This window comes from Solea senegalensis, linkage group LG2 (genome assembly GCF_019176455.1).
Source record: "Solea senegalensis isolate Sse05_10M linkage group LG2, IFAPA_SoseM_1, whole genome shotgun sequence".
Classification (NCBI taxonomy): domain Eukaryota; kingdom Metazoa; phylum Chordata; class Actinopteri; order Pleuronectiformes; family Soleidae; genus Solea; species Solea senegalensis.
Window position 1 is genome coordinate 26,355,752 of NC_058022.1, and position 14,396 is coordinate 26,370,147.

At 39.1% G+C, this 14,396-nt stretch overlaps 1 protein-coding gene across 4 annotated transcripts in view; it reads left to right on the top strand.

Annotated features, from left to right (window-relative positions):
* Positions 1-14,396, top strand: part of kcnh7 (potassium channel, voltage gated eag related subfamily H, member 7) — a 51,930-nt gene that overhangs the window by 1,982 nt on the left and 35,552 nt on the right. The gene's annotated exons all lie outside the window — the stretch shown is intronic.

Consider the following 14,396-nt stretch of genomic DNA (forward strand, 5'->3'; position numbering starts at 1 on the left):
GTGTCTTGGTTATAACCCTGGGGGGATGGAAGAGCAGCTGTGATGGCTTCCTTTGCAGTGAAGTCCAGTTATGAAGTGATGCAGGCACTGGCTGGCTGGGAATGATGTTCATTAGCATGGACAGGATAGGGCACCATAGGAAGAATGAAGCTCTTTACTCTATAGACTAACTTGACGAAAGTGAAGAATAGGAGTTTTTTAATTTATTCAGAGAATTTTGTAATGTAACAACTGTCAGAAATCGCAGAGCTCCTTACAATTGTCCATTTTAATAGTTTTTCTACACTTAAGATAATCTAATGTGACTATAAATACTGCGTTCAGATGATGACTTGACATGACAGCTTGTATTATTTTAGAGTTACAAAGAACACTGCAGTCATATCAACTGTCCTGGTTCTGGGAGAGTTCATTCGATGACCTCCATCATTGACATTTGTATTCAGATCATTAAATGTCCTTGCATCAAGTTTTGTCTAAGGATTATTAGTTCTATCATCACATATGTGGGCTTGTTTCATATTGCAGTTTTAATTGTATGTTAGATCACACACAGTGGTGTGTTTTATTTAAATCACACAACATCAACCATATAAAGTGCAGTTAAATGATACTTAAATGACCGTACCTGTGGGTGTTTTATTATTTATTTTTCTCTACAAATCAATGGATTTTTACATTGATAATCAAACATGTCTGAGTGATTTAGTTAGACATCTGCTTTCTGATAAAAGCTCTGCATTAATGAAAGATGTTTTCTGTTTTCTGGGATTATTGCTTTTTTTTTAGTTAAATGCAGATAATGGTGTAAAATACCATTTGGTGTTCCAAACCTCACAATGTCCAGAAGATGTCCAGAAACCAGTATTATTCAATTTGCTCTCGTAAAAATTTGCTGGTCCATCTGATCACCTGCTGGTTGGTTGTTTAACTGTTTAACATTATTGACAGTAATGAGGTAATAAGGGCTGGATAAAGGTTGGGTTTGGACTTTTGTTATCCTTTTGTTGGACTACAAGAGTCTGGCCAAGCTGACAATTTTTAGTAAATGTTTAACTGGCTGCTTAATAGAACCAAATACATTTCACTGAATTGCCCAGTGTGTAATCTGATCATGTGGAATTGCACTTATTTGAAATTAGAGCCGCAAGTAACGATTATTTTCATAATGAATAATCTGTCAATTATTTTCTTGCTCAATTGAGAGTTTGTTTGCTTCATGTCAGAAAATTGCTGAAAAAGGTTGATCAGTGTTTCCCAAACCTTGAAATGTTATTAGTTGTTGTTTTAATTAACATCTAAAACCAAATAATAGATTATCAAAGTAGCTGACGGTTAATTTAGTCATTGATTAATAATGAATTCATCTAATAATCATTGCAGTCCTAATTGACATATTGGTGAATGATCATTTATTAGAGTAGTTGCTTTATATGTATCTTAAATCTATGGTCTTAAAGTATCAGATACACTGCATCAAGATCTGTATTGCGTTGGCCGTGTGTGTACGTATGTGTGTGTGTGCATGTGTGCATATGTGTGTAAACCCAGAGGGAGAGAGGTGACATAGATTGGGTTGAAAATGGTTCACAGAGCAGTTACAAATGACAGTACCCTTGGAGACTAAGACATGTGGGGTCAGAGGTTGAAAGACTGAGATAAAGTTACAGAAAAATGGTTGAGAGGATGGGTAGAGTGCAGATGTCAGCTTATGTTTGAAGTGGTGTCTTTGCCTTTGACCCCCGAGACTGTGTATTTGCCTTTTTTTGTATTGCCTTTATTGAACTTTGACTGAAGCCTGAAACATAGTGGCCAAATTCTTTATATAGCTCAGTCTGTTTCAAAAATGCAACAGTTTTGCTGTGCTCCAGTGCCAGAGATAAGATCCTGCCTCTGTGAGTGGAGGTGCAGTACAGCATAGCTTTTTAATAAGTACTGTACATTTCAAACCCACGGTGGAAAGTGAGCTTTTAACTGAAATAATCAAATATATTTCAGAGGAAAATGTCCTTTTTACACCACAGCATGTGTCTGACCGTATGATACAAAATGTTCTGTTACATGCACCTTCAAGACACATTTTAATTTTTTTACATTAAAAAAATCAGTGCACAGGGACCATTGGTGAGTATTACTGATAGTGAAGAGTGTTGCATAACATAATGTTATGTTGAAACCCCCTGGGAATGTTTGTTGAGTTAATTAAGCAAACAAAATTTTGTTTGAAGGCTTTAGAGAGGCAGTGTTGAGGGAAACATGACACGAAGCATCAGGACAAGTACTCACATTTCAGTAAAATTGAGTCAACTAATTTGGGAAGGTTTGAATATAAGTGGTTTTAGTGTAGTATACTGTACTACAGTACAGTGTGAGGTAAAGAATAACTTCAGACCAAGTCTGATGCCTCTCTGTCTTATTGTCATGCCAAGCTGGGGGTTCACTCTGCATTGATCTGCTGAGCAAACAGCATTAATGAGGACACAAATACCTTTATGTTGCAAAACCGGTACATTGGAAAGGGGAAATCAATGACGACCAAATGCCCTCTCTCCACCTGCTGGCCCACTGGAGACTTGGATAAAAGAGCTGGAGGACTTCTGACTGTCAGACCCTGCAGCGGGGGAAAATGCCTCATTACTATTCTGTATCTTATGGCTCTAATTACCTCAGTGTTTTCCTCTCACCTGACTCCGGGCCTCTCTGGGGAAGGTCATACTCCTGTTTTAAGTAGGCAGACAGCTGCAGCGATCTGCTTTTTTGCCATACTCAAGTGAGGCTATACAGTTAGTCATACTGCACATCAGTGTTTGACAAGAATTTATGTTTCTAATCATGTACAATGGAGAAAACACCTGTTTTAAAGTATGTTACTGTATATCAAACATTCAGTAGTATGTCGAACCACTTAGTAATCTTCAAGTGTGCAACTATGCAGCGATCAATAACTGTGACAGGCAGCTCTGGTGGGAAAAGACATCTTAATAGTACCCCATTGAAAAAGCATAGCAATAAGACTATATCAGAAGTAGATGTGTAATTTTAAACAATACTTAATTTTAAGTGCAGGAACGAAAAACCGACGTAAGACAAACCCTAACCCAATGAAAGATTCTGTGTTGTAGGTTTGACTTTAGATGTAACTTGATTTGTCCTTTACCCTCATCCATCACACGTACGCGCACACACATACACCCACACACACTCACAGCTCTTGGCCCATATCTCTACAGTCTTGTATTGGAATTCCTGGGGAAATGTCATTGCAGCAAGCTGATTGCTCCTCTCGTGGTGGACCACAGGGGGTTTCTGTGAGGCAATTTTCTTCCTTTTAATCCTGTGACCCAGTGTCTTCATAAACACATCACCCACTGTCCTTTACACGCCGTGAAGGAGAGTCAGCTTGTCAGCAAAATTTCTGCCACATTCTCAATGCTTTATGATTTAAGCCTTCACTAAAACTCTGGTCTTTTGTCCTTCTAGTTCATGTAGCTTTGTGGCCTCTATAGGAGGAGAGGTAGTTGTTTAAGTAGCAAAAACCCCTGAGCTTGCCATTGATAGGCCACTCTATTTACAGCATTTCTCTTTAATCCAGGATGAGTCGCATATTCCTAAATTTGACTGCGTCTTTGGCTTTTGTCAGGCCTGTGTCTTTTTGTTCCAAACTGTCATTAATCATCTCTTAGTTCTGTTGACAGATGTGATTTTTCATCAGTAAATATACAATAAGGTTTCTTATTTTGTCAGCAATTATTCACATGTATTACTGTGTGTAATGTGAGTGATGGTTATGTATTAAACAAGTACCTAGATTTATTACACAAAAGTGCTTCGGTTAACATCAGGAAAGTGATGCGTTTGTGCGATCTTGCTTCGTGTTTTGCTGTCATCATCCCTGACAGTATCACATTTGTTTTCATTTGTAACAGATGGAAAAAGGCAACTGGGGAATGTGTTAGACAAATGTAGGATATGGCAGTAGTCATTACACATGATGTATTGCTGGTAAGATTTGCAGACTGGAGAGTGTGAGAGTACAATGATGTATATAAGATTGATGATTATATTCGATTTTTTTAACCTGCCAAACAAATGCATGTTGCATAATATGAGTTTTAAAATACCAACAAAGTAAGACAAATGTACAAACATATTGGATACATACAAACTTTGCAGACACGGCTGTGTAAGTATTCTAAATACATTTCATATGAGACCTCACAGTGTGGAGATGCTGCCTTTATTTTATTCAGTGTGAATTTGACCTTTCAGTAAAAGATTGTCTAGCAAGGTATTATAAAAATAACCACATTTGGTCACACTGTGTAAATGCTGAGTCTCCATATAATTAAGCCTTGTAATGGTCAGAAATCTGATTTGTAAAATGAGATTATTTATTCTCATAACACTTGCTATACAGAAAGCGCATCATTTTTTGTAGAGCAGCTGCATCAGGTAAAACATTTAATGCTACAGTCAGTGTCTCCTCATCATCTGCAACCATTTTTTTCTTAAATGTATTCATTAAGTACTGCAAATAAATGGACTCAACTTGGAGTTTAGGTATTTCAAGTCTTGTCTTAATGACAGCTTTGAAAGTCACAGAGTAAAAATAAACAATTCAAATTGAAAAATCTTGCTCCCCATAATAAAGAGCCAACACATAAAGTCCTTTTTAATGCACCATAGTCTCAGAATGTGGTTGATGCCCTTGCTTATAAATAGCAAATAGGACTGAAAAGCCTGTGCTGTAAATAGATTAAAGTTGTTTGTCCTTAAGTGATGCTCACTGAAATCATTTCACTGTTTCATTTCCCCGCAAGTGTTTGACACTTCAGGTTATGATGACCAATTAGTAGCACTGTGCTCTTCCAACTGCAATCCATTAATTATCCTCTTTATTTAACATATATACTGTACCTGTTACTTTATGAATGTAGTACTGAAAAATAAAGTGTCACTAACAACCTTTTTCAAAACTTTATATCAACCAGGTGATGATTCCACACGTTTTCTTTTAAATTGTGTCTAAATAATGACTAAATCCAGTCTGTTACATCATCAGATTTCTTTTGTTCAGTAGATAAAAATGCAGTGTAATAACGGGTAAACAAAAAAGTACAGGTAACAAACCCTCACATTTCAGAGGCTTTTTTTGGCTGTTTGTTAGACTTTGGCATTTTGTTTAAAAAGAGACTCATATAATGATGTGAAGATAATTGTTGGGGTGTTCAGAAACTTATCTTCAACATCAAACCTCACTTCAGTAAAAATGTCTATGGCTTTTATTTCAGTTTCAAAACTGATCTTGTTATTGAAACACATCCATACTGATGTATGCCGTTCTCTTGACTGACAACTTGTTTTGCAGTGGTGTATTTGGCAGCAGTTATTTAATCATGCATTATTTTTATATAATTTCATTCTTGAACATGTTCATGTCCTTGACTTTATTTGCGTTATTTTTCCTTTGTTTATGTCTGAAGTGACTGAAACACTTAAACTAAAGCTGTCAATCTTCCCATCCTGGTAATAAGTGTGGATACTTTCAAACATACTGTACATGATGGACATTATTCCTGCCGTTTGTGGTGAGTGGGGCTGTATAGCATTATAGCAGACCTGATAACGGATGACAATATAACTTTGGTTGTTTGCCCGAAGCAACCTGAGTTCAATGCTGTGACTGTGGAAAGGAAACCAATGTCTGTAAAACCAATTCTTGCAGATCCACTGCTGTTATGTTATAAATAAGATAAGCTCTTATTTGGTTTCACGCACAGTCTCTGTCACATTCTCAGGTTCACCTTGTGTTTGAGAGCACACGTGTGCACACACACACACACATATATAGAGAGTGACCAGTTTGGCTCCGCTCAAGGCGAGTGCACATGAGTGGATAGAGTAGACGCAAACGGTAAATTAAGGGAGAGAGTGTGAGGATGTAGGAAGGTTCAGTGTAAACCAAGTTTGACATGTGTTAGTGAGGGTTGAGGTGAGTGAGCAAGCGTAGAGACTAAATGAAGGTGTTGCAGAGAAATCAGGTGCAGCTGAGCTCTGAAATATCAGAGGGCTTCTTCCACTGCAGAAATACCATCTTGAATCCGGTCCAGCAACCTCAGAGCTACTTTAAAAATGGATGGCCTGTCTCTCTGCAGATGGGGTACTAACTCTTCCGGGACAATATTTACACAAAATACCTGTTTTCACCCATTTGAGCAGATAAACACAGGTTTTTAAACACGGGTAAACCCAACGTATGGCAATTCACTCATCTTTGATACGTAGCCTGTCAAGGAGTCATGTTTTACATCACAAACATGCCATAAATAACCAAAGTGCAACACAAAAGAGGGAAACTCCATAGAGAGCACTGATATAGTTAACACTTTTATATCTTTCACTTCAGTCCCTCATTCAAACGTAGCAGCAACTGAACAAGTTCAAACAGCAGCTCAAACTGTGTGACTGTTAACACCTTTTTGGAACATGTGCAGAGCAGTGGAGACATCGTGACTTGACTGCCAAAAGAAGTTAGTTGATGACAAACTTACGGTGTTGACCAAGGTAATATGTTTGTATCAGTGTTGATCATTTAAAGCTCTTGAAAATTGCAGACTTTGACTTTGTTCCATTGGAGAGAAAAGCCAAATGAGAGCAGATGTTGCTCAGTGAAGAGGGGAGACAGCGTTAAAACGGTTCAAATAATAAAGGAGTGGCTTGACAAATGTTGTTGGATAGAATACAGCTATCCACTTCATTCTCATCAGTTCTCATGAGGCTGAGAAAGAGCAGTGTAATGAGCAAGGCCCCCAGAAGTCTCAATCTAAAGTGACACAGACAGATTGATGTTGTCGGAAAGTCTTCGATTTCCCAGACGTTCATGCCCCACAGTGGATCTCATTTATCCAATCGGTTTCCCCAGGCAGGTCATAAGATTGAGAGTCTTCACAACAGGTAGTTTACGGGAAAAACTGATTTGTACTTACTTTGGTTGAGACCATTAAAAACTTTGGTGGTTTAAAGGAAACACGCCCTATTTCGCCCCTAATGTACTTTTCGATATATCCTTGGAAACTCATGTCTGCAAATGGGCTTCTTATCTGAATAGCAGAGCAGACATTCGAGACCCAGTCATACAATCCTGACACTGTCAGCTCAAGCAGAATCTGAGTCTGTCTGGTTTCCAGGGACAGCGAGAGCAGAGGAATTCAATCTGCATCGAAGCGCAATGCCTCCCTTGTAGTAAAGTTTTGCAGCAGGTGTTTGAGCTACACAGACGCGAGAGGTGAGAGGCGCCACCCCCTCCCCCCTTGTTTTTCCTTCGATGGCATCTAGGAATACAAATGGCAGTACACATGTGCTCAATCACTGTTAGGATTATGAGGGGGTCCTTGTCTCAAAAAGGTTTGCGTGCCCCTGCAGTGATTAGCATGATTACTTATTGATTTATTAGCAGTCTGTATTTGTGCAGCCTAAAGGTAGTGGCATTTTTCATTCTACATGAAAATGTGTCACCTTAAATATGGATACACACAAAAAAAAACCTGATGATTCACCAGGTTTATTCTTGGGGTTATTTATTACTGGTGTTCATAGATCTGTAGTTGTAAAAAATAATTGGTTGTTGCCTCATGACAGTCCACAGACAGATCACTGATTCAACGTTGTTCAATTTTTTGCCTGTTTGTTCTGAAATTCATGACATCTTACACTTAATCTGTGAGGTCCTTTGGATCAATAAGTCATTCCTTCAGTGGTCACCCCTTTATGTTGCTTTCTTGCTGCTTCTTTCCTTTAAGTCACAAATCTTTTTGACACCGCTTACTTGCAGAAGGTCATCCTGACAAGTTAAACGAAGGGCAAGGCTGCAATCATGAAATGTTGGAAAATTGACAGACTTCCACACAAAACCAGACACCTTCCTCAGGACTGTGGTATTTGAAAAGCAATACTAGCTCTCTTACATATAAAATAAGCAAAGAAGATTAAACATTTGTATGCATGTTGGTTGTTGCGGTCTGCTGGGGACCATTTGCACCTTGTAGTAATGAAATCTATTTCATGGTCGCTGTTTGCAGGCATAGATCCCGTGAATAAATGTAGGTCGTAGTCCGTAGTTGAATCTATGGATTAAGCCCACACACACTGTCATTATTTGATGGTATTACCACAAACAGACGGTAAACAGTCTCACAGCCTCCTCCCCCAACAAGCTCTGACCCAAACACATCCCTCTTGTCTCTCCTCATTCTTGCTTTATTGAGGTTCTCACACCCCCACACACCTGCTACAGCTGCACATCAGACAGCATGCGAGACGCCATCCATGAGCTCGGTGTGAGCAAGAAAGATTATTTCCCAGGATTATATAGGTATTGTCTAAACTGTTGTCATGTGAGCAAATTTAAACGGTTCATTCAGAAATGTTGACTTAGCCCCTCCCCCAATTAACCCAATCAATGTGCAATTTCAGTCCCTAATCCCCCACCTTTCCCTCATTCACAGACTGGATATGTGGAGAACACATCTGTGAATGAGCAGCCATTCATTATTTCCTCTTTCATTCATCAGATCATGCACGGGTCTGATCTGTTTTCATTCATTTGTGTATTGTTTGATTGCTGATCCTGATTTATTTGAGTAATTAAAAACGCTAGATCTCTTAAATTTGAAAAGCATCCTTTGACCTGTTTTGATTAGCCAAGGCCATTTTAATGCTTTGTTGGGTCAATTACACTGAACATTGATTCAGTATAGTATCTTATTTACCAAGCTTTACAACGATTATTTGATTCAGATGACTCTATGCTTATTTGTACCAGCTGATTCATATGAAAGGCTACATTAATAAATTGGCCCATTTTTAGAATACCAACACTAAATGCCATGCAGTCAGGGATCAGCACTCTGTGGTGCCTGCACAGTCGCTTTGATGGAGAATAAATCGGTTTGAAGGGAAAGCCAACAGCCGCTGTTGTTTTTGTGTGTTTCATCACAACTGCATTCTCTCAACAAAACATTTCTACCTTTTTCCAGGATTTGGACCAGGACACTTTTCTGAGGGTTTCAATTTTTGTCTAGTTCTATTACTGTACTTGTAGTGTTAAGGTGAGGCTTAATTTTTTTTCATCAGTCTCTTTTTGGCAGACAGCTTTACAGCACAGGTTGCTGGATTCTTGACAGTTTGACAAAAGTAATTTAGGTTTGCAGTGCAGCAATCAGACATGGTCGACAGGAGCTGGAGCCTGCTACACTTTTACAATGTTTTTTCATTAAATTTCCTTCAGCATCTACTGGAGCACTCATCGTAATTGAGTTTGCTCATATATGGCATATCCTCATGTCAATCTATGTTTAGTTCAGTCTATCTGAATGTACTCCTTGTTATATTGACACTAGTTTTCTTAGAAAAAATACACATGTTATCGGCTCATCTTTTTAATGGGTCACATGGCAGTAGCTTATTATTGTTCTCTCAAGATGTTTTACAGTAGAATCCAGTGCTGAGCTTTCCACTCGTTATTAGATCACTCAGGATATATGTTATTATTAGATCTGAACGGAACCATAGTGATGTTATTTAGCAGCTAAATGTAGCTTGAAGCCTCAGTTTAAGAGCAGGGAGTTCCCAGTAGTCTGGTTCATAGAAGCACTTCTATCCTTAAGGATAATATTGTATTGTATCACTTCTCCTTTCCAAGTTAAAACTTATTGTTCAAGTTTGTTTTTAAGCATTATCTTGCCGAGTAGGTAAAAATTAGCATTAAGAAGTCAAGGATCACAGCTTTATTTCATTTCTGCTTTTAACCAATTATGGTAAAACAGAAATGTGTTTCAAATAAGCAGATCAAAATGTCAAATATGCACTGCCATGCACATAGTGACTAGAACTTTAGTGGGTATCTTTGTCACGATCAACATTTTCACACATCCAATTCCCTTGCCTTTGTTGTCTCTTGTTCTGCAGCATATGTCATTGCGATTTCAATAGGATTCAATTTCAATGTTGCTAATGCTCATTAGGTTGCAACAAAAGCTTCAAGGCGACGGTAGCTCAGTGGTAAGTCGTCTTTCTAACTTGAAGGTTGTGGGTTTGATTCCCAGCTCCGCGAGTCCACATGCGATGTGGCCTTGGGCAAGACACTTAACCCCCCCGTTGCTCCTGACGGCTGTGCCGGCAGCGTGGGAATGGTATGAAAGATGAGTGATGGAAAATGTGCTGCACATAGATGCGCTGTGTGAATGGGTGAATGGATGAATGGCAAAACTGTAGTGTAATGCATCTTTGAGTGGTCATTAAAAGCACTGTATAAATACAGACCATTTACCAAATGTACAGTACGTGTTAATTATTGTTTTCTTTGTATGCATTTTGATGGGCAAACTGCATTTGACACATGGACCTTTGGTTGCATGACAGCCTCCCGCAAACTGTCCGGCCACTGTGCAGCCACTGCTGATGATATTGTAACTGTGGAATAAAGTAGCTGGGTTAGAGAGCCAACCAGCATCAGAGTTAAATAGCTCTTACTACAACTGAATGTTCCCAGGGGTGAATGGGAAGAGATCACATTTCCTGGAATGGCAGAAAAAACATAAGCCTTCTTCCCTATGAAAGGTCACTTCTCATATTTAATTTTCTTTTAGTTGTGATAAGCTTTCCTCAGCAGTTAAGCAAGTTAAAAATCGCATTATATTTTATGTCCTTAAACTAATTATGTCTTTTTGATCATAAACAAGTCATCAACAGTCACAAGGCAGTGTCCTCTCACTCACCCTCTCATGTGAATTCAAGGAGGAGACAATTGTAGAGCAGCAGTGATTGACTGTCTGAGACACATTGACACATAGATGCAGGGTGTGAGAACGATTGAGATAAGTTGCCGGACAATTAGCCTCACCAAGCTGAGGAAGCTCCCTGCTGAGCTTTGATAGACACTGACATCAATTTTGTTTGCAGAGAACAAATCCCTTGTTGTTTCTAGCCAGTGGGGCTGTGACAGGCCAGTCTTTTGTCCGTGTGTGAGCGCCCTTGTGTGGGTGGGGGGCACTGGCTTTCAGCTACATTCAGCGTACAGCTCCACAATTCATTTGTATGAGAAACCAATAATGTGTATACCAATACCAATGTGTGAAGCACACATCAGTGTATGGGTAGTAAAAATGTGCGTGGGTTTTCTTGAGTGCCTTGGGTGGTGTTATCTTAGGTGGTGACTCTAAATTGACTGTAGCTGTGAATGTGACTCCAGTCCATTCAAGTATTGCTATACTTAATAATGTAATACTGTATGGATTATTTAAAACATGATATAATTATGGAATTATTGTTGACAAGGGTTTTGAGTTGTATTTAAGTCTCCAACTGCTAGTTGGCAGCAAGCATTTAACCATTTCACTCTGTTGTTTATGCACATAACAGATTTTCCTTAAAATAGATTTTTTTTGATAACCAAAATATTTTAGCTGAATATATTTACTGATAAAAAAATTGGATAATTATTTGACACCAAAATAATCATCGTCTACCATTGGAAACCAAACATACCAACTGGTTGATGGCTGTATTCAAAATCACACAAATATTCTAAGACTATGTATCCCACACAGTAGTGGTGTTAATGGATAAGTTGATGAAAACTGTGGCAGGTTAGAAGATGTGGGACATATTCATGTCAACACAGCAAAAAGAATGTGTCCACATCTGGCCACATTCACACAGCTGGCTCAGTGTGACTGGATTGCTCAAACAGAAGAAGAGAACCAATGGGACCCAACCATCGGCTCATCTCCCATCATTGTCACTCACATTACACGACACGCATAATGACGTGCACACATACACACACACAGCATGTCTGTCAGGCCACAGGAAAAGTGTAGGCTGGAATTTAAAATGGTTCTTACTGCAAAACACTTGGCAGCAGTTTCTCCAAATGATGGCCATCAAAATTCCCTGATGCTTCTGTCCCACAATCACTGTCACACACAACCAGACAGCAGATGTTAAACTGCTGTGTGTGTGTGTGTCTCAGTAAAGTGGAAGAACTAGATGTATTTTAATTGCACAGACCGATCAAAGTGTACCGTTCCAGCATTGTCTTAATTATTGATAGTGGAAATAGAATCTAATGAAATTTCCAGCATGTTGAAACTAACACTGTTCTCTGCATTACCTATCTCAATTATTCAAGTTTAAAATTAAGTGTAAAATTAAGTTTTAATCATATAGGAACATTTAAAAAACAACAACAATCAATGCTATGAGGAGATGAGTTTAAACTCCGAGTGAATTTCAGTAAGAGACAAAAAGTGAAACTAATCAATCAGTGCTCCATGATTCATTCAGTGGAATGAAATGAGTGTTAAGCAAATATGAGGAGAGAACATCACCTTTACCACAGAGAATTAGTGAGCTCTCAAGCTTAAAATAATACCCAGATGACATAACCTTAATAGAGTTTATTCAATATAATTTGAAGAAAATAATAGGGAGGTTGCAGGAGGCACAGGTTAAGTCGAGCATGTTAAACTGGGATGTGTTTTCACTTTGTGTGTGTGTGTGTGTGTGTGTGTGTGAATATTGGATAGCTGTTTAATGAAGACACCTCTCTGGGAACAGTTGGTGAATCTGTCCTCCTGTGAATTTTGTCCTCAGTGGTGGTGGTCAGTCCAAACTTCAAGGTCAGATAAGCCCAACTAAATCTCCGACCATAAACATTTGTTTTTTTTATTGAAAATCAACTTCTCTCCAGTGTTGTGAATGAGTAACCACATTCATCCATCTGTCCACTTATACTCTTGTGTTCATTCCATGACTGATATCTTTACTTGGCTCAGTCATCCAAGTAGTTTATTGTAGAGACGTGTGGTCCAAACTCACTGGTTTGAAAGTGACAATTTTGTATGAAGAGTGAAGACCTGCCGTTATTAATCTTTTATCAAAGGGAAAACTGAATCCCCACAGTACCAGAGTGGTCCTGAGTTAAAAAGCAGCTTTGTTCTGAAAGCACTGAAGAGCCCCACAGCCTGCTGTGATTTGGCGTTTCCTGTGTATGCACTTACTGTGCTTTCATTCTACCAAGCCATCTGTGTAGCAGCAGATTACCAGGTAGCCTTATTAATCCAGGTAGGCTGGCCTGCGTCAGTCAGGAAATGAAGCTGAGTGGAAAATGTTTTAATCAACTTGTATTTCTTCTCAGGCTTAAGGTGTGTGGCTTGACTTACAGTAAAAAATATCAAAGATAGGAATCACCATCCTTTGGCGGTTCTGTGTTTATTATCTCACTTATGCCTTTTCAAATTTTGACATTCTTTGCCTCTCTCAAAATTGCTTAGAGACAAGAAAAGCTCAGAATGTGTTTCTTTTTGTGTTCATACAAGCATCACTGTCAATTAGAGTTGGAAGCGTTTTTTTCCCCCCCCATTCTTTTAAAGACTAATGAGATCATAAAGATGAGATAACACCTGGTGTATCATATTAGGGTGCTTAACTATGTTTTGCTCTGCAGCACTCTATAAATAATCCGTTCAGAGATGCTCTGATTAAAGTTGTTTTAGTGCCCTTCAAAGGTGCATTTCCTCATTACACTGCACCATGTAAAGCACCTTCATCAGTTATTAGATTTAGTTGGAACGCAGAAAATGCTGCTAATTAATATTGCCGGCAGGCAGTGCCGAATCATAGGTAAGCTTGAATCTGTTTGTGGCTGCATCACTGTGAACTGAGATCTCTGAACCTCATTATTGTTCATACACATGCTTTTGTAATTTAGAAATGTTAGTATTGCATGTGTGAGAGAAAGAGAGAGCTAGAGAGAATTGGTTTAAAAAATTGTGAAAAATAAACAGCAATGGAAAGTTGTCAGTCAGTCAGTCATCATCTAACCGCTTTATCCTCCACCAGAGGGTCGCGGGGGGTGCTGTGTCAATCTCAGCTACATCGGGCGATAGGCGGGGTACACCCTGGACAGTTCGCCAGTCCATCGCAGGGCCACATACAACTAGAGACAAACAACCATTCACTCTCACACTCACAGTCAATTTAGAGTGTCCAATTTACCTAATCCCCACATTGCATGTTTTTGGACTGTGGGAGGAAGCCGGAGAACCCGGAGAGAACCCACGCACACACGGGGAGAACATGCAAACTCCATGCAGAAAGGCCCTTGTTCCAACCGGGGCTCGAACCCGGGTCTTCTCGCTGCAAGGCGAGAGTGCTAACCACTACACCACCGTTTCCCGCAATGGAAAATTGTAAATAATGAAAATGTTAAAGGTGTATTTACAACTCAGTGAAAAGAAGTGACATTTGGAACCCCACCTTGTCACTGATGTGTTTGATTGACGGCACATCTGTCACGTTGTCCTGATAATGTCACAGTTGTACTACAGAACCCT